Source organism: Lepus europaeus, chromosome 8 (genome assembly GCF_033115175.1).
Source record: "Lepus europaeus isolate LE1 chromosome 8, mLepTim1.pri, whole genome shotgun sequence".
Taxonomy (NCBI): domain Eukaryota; kingdom Metazoa; phylum Chordata; class Mammalia; order Lagomorpha; family Leporidae; genus Lepus; species Lepus europaeus.
In genome coordinates this window covers 7528153-7540680 of record NC_084834.1, presented here as the reverse complement: position 1 = coordinate 7540680, position 12528 = coordinate 7528153, and positions in this window count along the sequence as shown.

Sequence of the window (12528 nt, the reverse complement as noted above, 5' to 3'; positions counted from 1 at the left end):
CTTTCTTGGACAGGATTAATTTACGTAAGAAACCTCTGCATTTGGTTATAAAACTATTTTAGGATGTCCCTTCTCATTAGGAAGGGCCATGTCACAAGAAAAGTAGTTTTTCACTTTAGTGGCTACTAATCTGAAACACTGAAAGATCAGGAATTAAATTTATTCCTGGTATTCAGTCCTCAGGCATGTAGTTATGACCAGATGGGATTAAACATTTTATAACCATGCACGGAAGCTTGTCTCCAATGAGTCCTGACCTTACTTTTGCAAATCTACTTTAATGATTGACCATGGAAGTTTAAGCATTTAATTTTTTGCTTTGATGAATTCAAAGTCACTTATTGAAGGCATAACTGTATAAAGTTTCTAATAATCAAACTCACTGATTATTAGATTTAAAATATGTGGACAGATCTAATTCTTGATTAATCCGAGTGTGAAAAGCTGTATTGTAAGATACAAACAGATGCATACAGATATTCTCATTGTTAACAGAGGTTACAGACTTACTGGAAGGTGATAGAACATGTATTTCTTATGATATGGTGTTAGGTTCCTTCAAAACAAAGAAGTTTGACTTTGTAATGATGATAGCCTGGGACTACATCTACCCAACACCTTGTGTAGGGTGTTTCTATTTCAAACAGAGCTTTTGCAGGAAGTTCTTCCTCTTCTCCCTCTTTATTCTGTCGTCTCTCAAATATTTGCAGATTCACTGTACATACACATTTATCACCGTATGAGGGTGCTTCAAAAAGTTAATGGGAAATAGAAGTTAAATTTTGGTGCAAAAAAGTTTGAAATCCATGCATAGTTTTACAAAAATGCACACATTCCACAGGGTTTTTGAAGCCCCTCCTCTGCTCATACGTTAAATGTCTGTCTATTAGCAGTAAGGACTGTAAGGTCCATGAAGTAGGATCATTTCTGTCCCTTCTTAATTGTGCTGCTATAACTCTCAACAATATCCGGCACACTGTAGACACACAAAAATGTTTGTTTAATAAATTAATAACTGAAAAATATAATATCACTCATTTTGTGTGATAAAAATAAATACTGAAGAGCAATCTAAAAGAGGAAGGTCCCTTCAGGTAGATAAATAATATCTTTTTCAGCTACTAATCCTAATTGAATACTGATTATATGCAAAGCATTGATGCAGAAAAAAAGAAAAGATCATGGTGGGTTTTTTTTTTTTTTTTTTGGTAGGACACAATTTTATTAAGGGAGTAATAAAGTCATAACACAGAGTTAATTTAGAATAATATATGAAACTTTGCATTTGAATATGTGACTCTTATACACTTTTTCATAATAAATTTTTGTTAAATAGATAAGCTTTTACTGACTTTTAAAAGATTAGCTTATCTACTTCTGAAGTCCGTGCTTGACCACTGTGAACGTAAGAAGATAGGCAGAAGAATCTGGGATTTTGAGAACCTTTGTGAGTAAGCTTAGCATAATGTTTCTTTAGAAAAAAATATATTTAGCAAAAGATATGTTAAAATGACTTCTTGACATGGAATGCCAGAAAGTTTGTAATGGTATGCAGAAGACTCTTTTGAATTAGGCAGCATTGAGTAAAATCATTATTGAAATGTATTTGGGCTGGCATTGTGGCATAGCAGGTTAAGCTGCTGGTGTGGTGCCAGCATCCCATATGGGCACTGGTTCGAGTCCCAGCTGCTCCACTTCCAACCCAGTTCCCTGTTAATATGCCTGGGAAGGCACGTGAGGATGGCCCAAGTGCTTGGACCCCTGCACCCACAGGGGAGAACTTGAAGAAGCTTGGCTCCTGGTTCTTGGCTTGTGTCTGGACCAACCCTGGTCATGTGGCCATCGGGGAAGTGAACCAGCCGATGGACGATCTCTCTCTCTCTTCTTCTCTTTTTAAATAAATTAATAAATCTTTTTAAAAAATATACTTGTTATAAACAGAATGTTTTCTTGATTCTTCAGCGTGTGCAAGACAATGCTGTGTGGCTGTGTGTTCACCTGTAGTTTTATTTTTATGCTGAGCACCCTGGGAGATGTAATGCCCAGTTCTTTTCTGAGCATGTAGGTAGCACATCATGTCATCGGCTCTGGTGCAGGAATACTGGTGGCAGTGATGGGTGCAGTCAGGTCCGGTTAGCAAAAGTCTCTCACTCCCAGTCCTCTTCCTTTCCCCTCGTGGACCACGTGGATTGAAGTGGCATCCACAACATGGAAATAGTCCTTCTCCGGGTAAGCAGAGCATAGCTTACTCTGGCCAATTCAGTCTGCATGTTAAGAGTTCGTCATTGGCCTTCTGTCACTCAGCATTTATCATATTCTGTGAATCACTTTCATATTGAAATAACATTTCTGAAAACTTGAAAGTGTTCGTTAATTCTTATCAAATTTGCTTGTGTGTTTTGCTTTCTGTAAGCTGTTAAGAATTTTGTAAATTACTGAATTTTAAGTGAAAACTATGGGTGGTCAAAGCAAAGATAAATCATATAAAAATAGACTTAGGACTGCCAAAGTTTTGAAGAGAATTATAAGAGGAAGTAAGTGGCAAATTCTAAGGGGATAAAAGGTTATAGGAGTATTTAACAACACATGTGGGATTTCTTTTCCATTAGAAGGGTTTGAATTTCAGAGAGAAATGTCAATGGATACTTTGGGGGTTAATCCAATGCTTTTGTATTTTTCTTTCCTTTAGTTATTTTTATAATGCTACTGAATTAGATGTACTCCTTACAAATTATACAGCACATTTTCCTTTTTAAAATTTTAGAAATTTAAATTAATTTTTTTTTTTTTTATTTTTGACAGGCAGAGTGAGAGAGAGAGAGAGACAGAGAGAAAGGTCTTCCTTTGCAGTTGGTTCACCCTCCAATGGCAGCTGCGGCCAGTGCACCGTGCTGATCCCAAGGCAGGAGCCAGGTGCTTATCCTGGTCTCCCATGGGTTGTAAGGCCCAAGCACTTGGGCCATCCTCCACTGTACTCCCAGGCCATAGCAGAGAGCTGGCCTGGAAGAGGGGCAACCGGGACAGAATCCGGTGCCCCAACCGGGACTAGAACCCGGTGTGCCAGCACCGCAAGGCAGAGGATTAGCCTGTTGAGCCACAGCGCCAGCCTAAATTAATTTTTAAATCATTTATACATTACATAGCTCAAGTTCAAAAAAGTACAAAAAGATTTGCGTTGGGAGTTCTCTTTTCTACCCTTTAGTTTTCCTCCTTGGGAGCATGCAAAACTACCAGTTTCTTGTTTATTCTTACAGAGGTTTTGTACATTTCCTGGCAATGATGTGTCTTTATCTACTTAGCTCTGTCATAGCTTCAAAGTGTCCATATTCCACACGTCAGCGTATGAGCATGGCTGTGTTGCAACAAACCTTCTTTTACAAAAACAAGCGGTTACTGGGATTTGGCCCGTTTTGTTGCTTGTCATTACTTAACACTAAGGCACTGAATAATGAAATGAATTAATTTCTCCTCTATGCAATGAGAATAGTATTACCTGCATACTACCCTTGGACAGATTGAGAAAATAGTCACTCTTAGCATTTTCTACTTGAGTAATGTTATGAGATCTAGGAAACTGTCGTGTTCCTCGATGTCACCTGGTCCCTTCGGGTGTGGAAAGGTGTGCCTGTGGACACGGTGGGCAGTGGTGCATGTAGAACCAGGCCCCTTCATCCTACTTAGTATTGTCAGGCGGTAGCCCCTTTAATATCGCCTTGCCCCAGCCTCTGAAGTCCGGTCCCCCTTCTAATTCCCTAGTGTACCCCAATGTTCCCATGACTTATTGATGTCAACAATGTTTTTAAACAGCCCGAGCCCCACTCTTCTGTAAGCTTTGTCCAGTAGGCAAGAAGCGAGAGGATGGAGTAACTGAAGGTATTTCTTGTTTGGAGGATGGCATGGGTGGGCATGTGTGATTTCTGGGAGACGAGTCAGTGTCCGGAAGAGTAACGACTCAAGCACAGTCGTGTGGAACGTGGAGTCCCATGGGGTGTACAGCTTGGGCACAGGGAGTCATCTCTGGGCCGGGTAGGAAAAGCCTCACTCACTTGTCTTCCCACATTTTCCTTTCCAAGCTTTTATTTCCTGCAAGTCTGGTATTTTTCTTTGTACTTTTATATCATTTCCGAAGGGACTTAGGGCTGAAAGACAAAAAGTTAAATCTTAACCTAGTTGATCTACTTTCTGGTGAGCTCGTCAGATAATAGATTGAGCTTGAGAGAATAAAATCAGCTTTTGGTATTACCTGTGAACTTTATTCTTTCGCTACTTACAGGTAGCACACATGATGGACAGCTGGTTTTATTCTTTGAAAAACTCCCATTTTCCAGTCATTAGACAATGATCCTTTTATGTGGTGGATAAGTGCAGAGCTTGCGTTCTGAACTTATCACTGTTGTGAGCATCTGAGATATAAAGGTTTTCTTAGGGTAGAGTGTCCTAGCCTTCGTCTTTCTTTCCGAATCAGACCAAGGAGAAATGAAGTGCCTAAGCAGTTAATCAGTGAAAATGCTGATAGTTGGAAGAGTAACAAACAGTACACTGTTTTCCTGACTATTGTAACACAAAATAAGGTATTTACTTATTGGGAACAGTATCCCTTCTTTAAGTCTCTCTCTCTCCTCTCTCTGCTATCTTTCCTTCTTATTTTCCCTGATGGAATCCTCCTCTTATCTGAGCAAACATTTTTTGCTGTTTGTCTTTTCTGCTCTGAGTGGACATGAGAGCGACCCATGCACTCTAGCGTGGGCTCCCACTGATGGGGGAGAAGTTTGTTCTGTGCCGCTGCTGTCACAGCCCGTGGACTGAATGCAGCCCAGCTCATTCAAACTGCGATTCAGCTCCATCATCTTCCTCCTGTTATTAACTGTCCTTTGCACTTCATAAAATGGAAAACTGTTTTGAGTAAGAACAGCTACTTTTGTAGGAGACATACAAGCAACGGTTATGAAGAGATGCACTGTCTCATTGTTTATGGCTGTTTGATAGTTGCTGTTTCTTTAAAAAAGCATATATACATATATATATATACATATATATATACATTTATAATAAAATCCAGGGGACAAGTATATTTATTTTATTATTATTATTATTTTAAAATATTTATTCATTTGAAAGGCAGAGTTGCAGAGAGAGAAGTCTTCCATATGCTGGTTCACTCCCCAGATAGCTGCAATGGCTGGAGCTATGCCAATCTGAAGCCAGGAGACAGGAGCCAGGAGCTTCTTCCAGGTCTCCTATGCAGGTGCAGGGACCCAAGAACTTGGGCCAACTTCTACTGCTTTCCTAGGCCATAGCAGAGAGCTGGATCAGAAGTGGAGCAGCCAGGACTCAAACTGGTGCCCACATGGAATGCTGGCACTGCAGATGGCTTTACCCACTACGCCACAGCGCCGGCTCTGACGAGTATATATTTAAACAATCAAAGCATTTGTGATGGGTGAATTTCAAAAGATCTGAAAGTTGCAATAAACACTTCAAACCTCACACACTTACCCAGACTCCTGCATCAAGAACCCAGAATGGAAAGCTATGAGAAGAGGATTTCTGGAGACGATTCAATATCTTCCAGTGTCTGTGAGACTCAGAAGTTTCTCACTCAGTTTGCTCTTACTCTGGATATAAGGCAGAAATGATAGAACACTTAGATAAACTAAAATATGGGGTGGGGGGTGTCAGTATTGCAACACAGCAGCTTAAGCTGTGCCTGCAATGCTGGCATTCCATGTGAACCCTGGTTTGAGTCCTGTATGCTTTGCTTCTGATCCAGCTGCCTGCTAATGCGCTTGGGAGAGCATGGGAAGACAGCCTGAGTGCTCCGGCCCTTGCCACCCATGTAAGAGACCCAGATGGAATGCCAGGCTCCTGGCTTCAACCTGTCCAGCTCTGGCTGTTGCATGCATTTGGGAGTGAACCAGAAGGCGAAAGATTTCTCTCTGTGACTCTGCCTTTCAAATATTAAAATAATAAGTATTTTTTTTTAGAAAAGGAAAGATGGGAAGGTTTTCAAAATTGAAGAAATAATTTTGTGCTTGATGAGGACAAAGTTGAAGAACATGTTACATCTGAGATAAGTTTGTCTTTCACTTACATGCAAATATGAATGGCAGAATTGTTATTTTCACCGCGATATCTGTGTTACACTGTAATGAGCAGTCAGCTGCTTTTGAAACACCGCGGATTGATTTGTTATACTTTGGGTAATAAAATAAAAATCGGGAATTTTTACACTTATTTCATAAACGTGTTAGGGAGATTCTATTTCATGTCTCTTCACCATCTGGTGTGATAGTATCATTAATCAGTTGGGAAGTGCTTCCTACTTCCAGGCAATGCAGAATTAGTAAGATGGGCAGCAGGAGCGAGTAAACTGAGCAGCATTGAGTTTTTTGACCCATACACGTTGTCGATTTTTTGCTTTCCTGAAAAACCGTATCTAGTAAACTTATGGGTCTGAGGGAATATAGGTGCTTTCAAGTGATACAGCTAGCCTTATTTAAAGCTGTTCTAGGCACTGAGTCACGTGTTTTGCATACAACTGTCTCTTATTCAGTCCAGCAAAGGTCTTTTTTTTTTTTAACCCTCATTTTCCAGGGAGACCAGCAAGGCCCAGAAATGAAGTAATTTGTCCAGTGTCTTTGTTCTGGTTTGAACCTCATGTTAAGTCCCAAAGTCATAAGTTGCTGATACTAAGAACTTGGAAACTTTTCCAATTATGGTGTGCAGGAGATGGGCCTTGTGGACGGTCCTTAGGTTACCTGGGGGCATTCCCTCAGAATGGGCTCTTACAAAGGGGTTGCTTGTAAAGCTGAGTTGGGCCCAGCCTCTCTCTGCTCCTGGCTGGGCGTGATCCCTCCGCTGTACCACTCCACCTGATCTTTGACTCTGGGCCTTCAAAGCTAAGAGCCAAAGTGAGCCTTCCTTGGAAAGTGGCCCATGTCAGGTGTTCGGCAGCAGCACAGAATCTCTGAGTACTACAGTCTTATAATAAGGAAAGGCTGGAGCAGAGATTTAAACCTTGGTCTGTGCGTCTTTAAAGTGAGTTTGCCAGCCGGCGCTGCGGCTCACTTGACTAGTCCTCCGCCTGCGGTGCTGGCACCCCGGGGTTCTAGTCCTGGTTGGGGCGCTGGTTCTGTCCTGGTTGCTCCTCTTCCAGGTCAGCTCTCTGCTGTGACCCGGGAAGGCAGTGGAGGATGGCCCAAGTGCTTGGGCCCTGCACCCGCATGGGAGACCAGGAAAAAGCACCTGGCTCCTGGCTTCAGATCAGCACGATGCGCCGGCTGCAGCGGCCATTTGGGGAGTGAAGCAACGGCAAAGGAAGACCTTTCTCTCTGTGTCTCTCTCTCACTGTCTAACTCCGCCTGTCAAAAAAAAAAAAAAAAAAAAAAAGTGAGTTTGCCATGCTTGCTGCCGTGGTGAGCAAGGTTTACTTTCACAGTTCAGAACTCTGGATTTGCGCGACTGCTCGGTTACCTTGTGAAACAGCGTGCTGAGCAGGTCTGTGTCCACCTTTGTATGGCAGGGAACCATCCTCACTACACCTTGCTCGAGAGTGGGCAGTACAGGGCCGGGACGGGCATAGTTGAGTTGGGCCTCGCGCATCACTGGAACTCAGCCTCCAGGAGCAAAGGGAGGCCTGAGCTCCAGTTCTTCCCGGTCGAGGTTGGGTGTCTTTGGAAGGGTGTAGGTTCCCTCCTGTGGCTACAATGCTGTCAGCAGTGATTGTGATGGTCTAATATCTATCCATAAGATAATAGCAGGAAATGGGGCTTTTAGGAAAAAATGGAGGCAGCAGGACAGCTTTTCCTGGATGCTTACACAGGCTGTATTTGCATGGTACTGGAACTATATTTCTAAAGAGAACATAGTCATTTGTGTTTACAGCCAACTAAAGCAGTAATATTTCCATCTAAAATAATGTTCCACATTGCTGCCTTAGGGCTGTACAAATGTAGTTTATCTCATGTTTATTTCAAATACAGAGCAGTGATACATTTAGTACAGTTAATTACAGTTTTTCATTGTCACGTTAAGAGAATTAAGGCATATAAACTACCATCACAAGTAAAAAAATTATTGAAATTCATGTTTCCATTTTATCAGGTTTGAGGTCTTCGTGGTCTTTGCACTATCTGCTTGTTTTTGCTGCTCTGGCCACATTCCGGTGTATAAGCCATTGCACCTCGCATGGGCCATTGCCCTTAATAGGGATAATAACTATTTCTGGACGAAGCTCAGTTACAGAAATATTACGAAGCCTTCTCCAGCATTCATTCATGAATGAATATTCCTCTCACATCTGATTAGCAGGCGCATCTTTTTTCTTCCTTGATCACTGCCTCCTCTTGTTTACTGTGAAAGTCACTCCCCTGGATCACTTCCTCTGTCTCCTGGGAGGCACAGATCTGTTGCTGTCAATTTGCAGGTGGCTGCGAGATCATGGCTAAATAGTTTGAATTCTGTGCTCTTCCTCTGAGACATTTTTCTTCTTTCTGGACTTTTTCCTTTTCTTTTCTTCTTCTTTTATTTGGTGTTCTTCTTCTATAATAAAAAAAAAAGGATGTAGAAAAAGGAAAAGTTAACCATTTGGAAAATATAGAAGTTAATTTTAGTTATAAAATGACATGGATACTCAGTAACATTTTCTGTTGGCTAGGGAAGACATTGTGCCCAGGGAAAGAGGACAGAGCAAAAGGAAACGTGCCTGGGAAGCAGGGGATATGAGAGGCTTGGACAGAGTTCCTGATTCTGGGCTCTGGGCTGGCCCTGCCCTGGCTGTGGTGTGCATTTAGGGAGTGAACCAGGGATTCGAGATCTCTCTTTGTTACTCCCCAGTTGAAGTGAATCAATCAATCAATCTTTAAAACAGAGAAAGAAATGTCTTCATCTTCTTGTTCACTCCTGAAATGCCTGTAACAGCTGGGGCTGGACAGGCCAAAGCCAACAGCTGCCGCCCCCTAGGGTATGCATTAGCAGGAAGGTGGATTCGAAAGTGGAGCCGGAGGCCGGCGCTGTGGCATAGCAGGTAGAGCTGCCGCCTGCAGTGCTGGCATCCCATATGGGTGCCGGTTCGAGACCCAGCTGCTCCATTTCCTATCCAGCTCTCTGCTATGGCCTGGGAAAGCAGTAGAAGATGGCCCAAGTCCTTGGGCCCTTGCACCTGTGTGGGAGACCCAGAAGACTCCTGGCTTTGGATTGGCATAGTTCCAGCCATTGTGGCTAACTGGGGAGTGAACCAGTGGATGGAAGACCTCTCTCTCTCTCTCTCTCTCTCTCTCTCTCTGCCTCTCCTTCTCTCTGTGTGTAACTCTTTCAAATAAATAAATAAATAAATAATAATAAAAAAAAGAAGTGGACCTGGGTCTCAAACCCAGGCACTCTGAAATGGATTCTGGGTCTCCCCAGTGGTGATTTAAAAAAATGCCCAAGTTGCCTGCCCCTGAAGATACTGTTTTGTTTTTTTTCTTTTCTAGGCAGTACTTAATATTTTTTTGAGAAATAAACAAACACCTTTAGATGTAATTAGGACTGTCCTTTAGAACTTCAAGAAGACTGAGCTAAAGCATTTGCTAGGCAAGAGAGAGAGAGACAGGGAAGAATTGGGGAAAACTAATGCACTGAAATTCTCGGATTTTCTTCCTCTTTGCCATCAACTCCTGGATGCTCTGTCACAAATCTTTTTATTTCTCAGGGTTTGTTTTCTAAAACTTTTAAAGGGGTTGTGTTGGGTTCCTTCTGAAGCACTTTATGGCTCTGAAATTCTGTTTAGTGATGCCAGTTAGCATTATTTATTGTCAATAATTTCTTCATTCTTTCCTCCACTCAGCTTTTATTGTTGAAGACCTACCATACATCAGACTGGGCTCTAGATAGCTGGTATAGATCAGTGAATTAAAATGACAAAGAGGGGGCCAGTGCCCTGGCGCACTAGGCTAATCCTCTGCCTGTGGCACCGACATCCCATATGGGTGCCGGTTCTAGTCCCGGTTGCTCCTCTTCTAGTCCAGCTCTCTGCTGTGGCAGATGGCCCAGGTGCTTGGGCCCTGCACCCACGTGGGAGACCAGGAAGAAACACCTGGCTCCTGGCTTCAGATCAGCGCAGCTCCGTCTGTTGTGGCCATTTGGGGGGTGAACCAACAGAAGGAAGACCTTTCTCTCCGTCTCTCTCTCTCACTGTCTGTAATTCTACCTGTCAAACAAATAAATAAACATCTAAAAAAAATGACAAAGGGGAAGTCCTTGTGGCACAGCAGGTTAAGCCACTGCCTGAGATGCTGCATCCTATGCAGGTGCCGGTGTGAGTCCCAGTTGGTGCTGGTTCGAGTCTCGGCTGTTCCACTTCTGATCCAGCTCCCTGTTAATGTGTCTGGGAAAACAGTGGAAGGTGGCCCAAGTGCTTTGGCCCCTGCACCCACATGGGAGACCCTGATGTAGCTCTTGGCTTCTGACTTTGGCCTGACCCATCTCTGGCCATTGGGACCATTTTGGGAACACATAAGTGAATAGGAGATCTCTCCATCTCTCACTACTCCCCAACCCCTGTGTCTCCCTCTCCTTCTGTAACAGCCTTTGAAATAAATAATCTTTTTTTTTAAATGACAAAGATGCCTGCCTCCTTGACATGGTTAATTTTATGTCTCTGCTTGATTGGCCATGGGATGCCCAGGTTAGACATTGTTTCTGAATGCAGCTGTGAGGTTGTTTCCAGATGAGATTACCACTGAATTCATGGACTCAGAAAAGTGCACTGCCCTCCCAGTGTGGTTGGGCATTTCCTAATCCACTAAGGGTCTGAACTGAACAGAAGGTAGAGCTTCCTCTGCCTGTGATAGTGTCCCAACTTGCGTCATAACCTTTGGACCAAACGCCCCCCCCAACCCCTCAATTACGTGGTTTTTTGTTTTAAGATTTATTTAATTATTTGAGAGTCAGAGTTACAGAGAGAGAGAGAGAGAGAGAGGTCTTCCATACACTGGTTCACTCCCTAAATGGGCTCAATGGCCAGGGCTGGACCAGGCTGAAGCCAGGAGCTTCTCCTGGGTTTCCCATGTGGCTGCAGGGGCCCAAGGACCTGAGCCATTCTCCACTGCTTTCCCTGGCACGTTAGCAGGGAGCTGGATTGAAAGTGGAGCAGCTTGTTCTTGAACCAGCGCCCATATGGGATGCTGGTGTTGCAGGCAGGTGGCTTAACCTGCCACGCCACAGCACTACACCAAACTGGATATTGCTGTAAGTTTTTGAGGCCATCACCACCCTGTCGGGTCAGTTAATTTGAGAACATCACTGAGCACCTAAAGAGCAGGGGGGATTTCTCTGCAATAGGTCTGGGGAATTGTTAGGGGAGCTGAATTAAGAGATGTAAGATATTCTACCCCACAAGGCTGCTGCCTCTATTGTAGTCACTTTATGTTTTTTTCTACTTAATACTTTTTTATTATTTTAACATAACGTATTTTAAATTTACATTGTAGTCAAAGGCTTAATGCTTCATAAATAAGGAATCCAACAAATAAAAAGTAAAATATCATAGCTGAACACAAAAATAGGTAAGGCCTATAAACAATAATCAAATGAAAAGATGTTCAGTAATGTAGTCGTTTTCATGTCACGTGGCCCTGACACGTTGTAAGCAGTCACTCAATCAGTAATTCTTAAATGCAGTATGAACTGATTATAATGATCTTATTGAGTGCTTACTGCATACCAGGACTTGGGAATAGAAGGATCGTTAAATGCAATCTGTTTGATTAAGCATTTGCTTTTCCCAGCACCCTAGGTGATTCTGTATGAGTAGCCCTGAGTTAGAGGCAAAAAGCCCTAGCAGTCAACATTTTATCCAAGAAGTCAGAAAGAAAACTTATGATTTGAACCTAAAACTTTGACTCAGAATCATGATGCAAGTATATATATTATATAAAAATTATATCTGGACAATTGGAAACTGAACTTAGAATTAATTCACCATGTAGTTCCGGCCGTAGTGGCCATCTGGGGGGTGAACCAACGGAAGGGAGACCTTTCTCTCTGTCTCTCTCTCTGTCTAACTCTGCCTGTCAAATAAAAAAAATTTACCATGTAAAATATATAGATTTATTAGTATTAAGTAATAACTCAGTTCAGTCGTCTCATTACAAAGCAGATCCAGGACGAAGTAGAAGTTCCTTTTTTCTATTCCACATCTAGGAGTTTATTATGCTAAAAGATCAGAGTTCATTGTGTATCTTTCCAAAAATTTAGAAATATATAATCTATTTCTCTTATATGTGTGCACAATGTGAGGGTGCTTTCAAAAGTTCATGGGAGGGGCCGGTGTCATGGCTTAGAAGGCTAAGCCTCCATCTGCAGTGCTGTCATCGTATATCAGCTCCTGTTCACATCCCGGCTGCTCCATTTCTGATCCAGCTCTGTGCTGTGGCCCGGGAAAGCAGTGGAAGATGGCCCAGCCATTCCCATTCGGCATGGGAAACCCGGAAGAAGCTCCTGGCTTTGGATCAGCTCAGCTCTGGCCTTTGTGGCCATCTGGGGAGA